Here is a 1,606-nt window from a genome sequence, read left to right as displayed (position 1 = left end):
TTCTTAAGGAGTGCTTTGTTTGTTCGGAGCTTCTTTCCATTCCAAATGAAACTGGAGATTGCCTTTTCCATCTCGTTGAAGAATGGGATTGATATTTGCATTGGGATTGCATTAAACGTGTAAATTGCCTTTGGTAGTATTGCCAGTTTCACAATACTGAGTCTTCCTATCCATGAACAAAAGATATTCTTCCACTTCTCCAGGTCTCTTTTTGTTTCTTGTAGTAATGTTTTGTAATTTTCTTTGAATAGATCCTTTGTGCTTCAGGTTAAATTTATTCCCAAGTATTTAATCTTGTGATTAGCTATTGTGAAGGGTATTATTTTTCTTTTCTTTTTGTCACTGTAGAGAAATCCAATTTATTTTTGTATGTTGATCTTGTATCATGCTACTTAGCTGAATTGGTACACTGTGTCCCATAGTTTTCTTGCTGAGTCTTTAGGGTTTTCTAAGTATACTATCATATCATCTGCATGTTGTTGTTGTTGTTATTGTTAAGTGCCATCGAGTCGCAGGTGACTCATAGCGACCCTATAAAGGAGAGTCCTTGACGCTTGTGTGCCTTTCATCTTCTCTCCAAGTTCATAGGGTTTCCGGAGGCAAGCTATTATGGAAGTGGATGCCACTCCTCCTTCCACGCTTGTTTAATTGGAGAGCTCCACCCCACTCTCAGTCCGCATTGGGTAGCCAACCATTAACACATTTGACACATTCGTATCACAGTGTTCAGCCTCACAGCAACCACAAGTGACCGCGGGACGGCAACTTGTACACCAGGGCTATATGACCTAGAGGAATGTCTGAACAAAAACAATGAAAGACTGCCTTCAACCCAAGGCCCAATGTGGCTTCCCTGGCTCCTGGAGGCAGAGTTGCCTTTCTCCAGAGACCACTACGACACAACACAACTCCTACATCATCTGCATAGAGAGATAATTTGACCTCCTCTTTGCCAATTTGGATACCTTTTATTCCCTTCTCTTGTCTAATTGCTATTGCTAAGACTTCCAAAACAATATTGAATGAGAGAGGTAATAGTGGGCATCCTTGCCTAATTCCTCTTCTTAAAGGGAATGCCTTTAACCTCCCTCCACTGAGAACAATGTTGGCTCTCGGGTTTGCATAAATACTTTTTTACTATGTTGAAGAAATTTCCCTCTAACCCTATTTTATTGAGTGTTTTAATCAGGAAAGGGTATTGGATTATGTCAAAGACCTTTTCTGCATCAATTGATAGGATCATGTGGTTCTTGTTCTTTGCTTTACTAATGTGATGAATTACATTAATTGTTTTCCTTATGTGGAACCATCCTTGCATACCTGTTATGAATCCCACTCGGTCATGATGAATTATTTCTTAGAAGAGGAAGAAAAGACCAAAATGGATGTCAGAAGATACTCTGAAAATTGCACTGGAGCGCAGAGAAGCCAAAGCCCAAGGAACAATTCAAGATACTAAAGAGTTGAATAGAAGATTTCAAAAGGCAGCACGGGATGACAAAGCAAAATATTACAATGAAATGTGCAAGGAGTCGAAGTCAGAAAATCAAAAGGGCCGAACTCGCTCAGCATATCTTAAGCTCAAGGAACTGAAGAACAAATTCAA

The sequence above is a fragment of the Elephantulus edwardii genome, unplaced genomic scaffold (assembly GCF_000299155.1).
Source record: "Elephantulus edwardii isolate Elephantulus edwardi_28Jun2011 unplaced genomic scaffold, EleEdw1.0 scaffold00166, whole genome shotgun sequence".
NCBI lineage: Eukaryota > Metazoa > Chordata > Mammalia > Macroscelidea > Macroscelididae > Elephantulus > Elephantulus edwardii.
The sequence above is the reverse complement of the archived record's forward strand: the minus strand, read 5'-3'. Positions refer to the sequence as shown.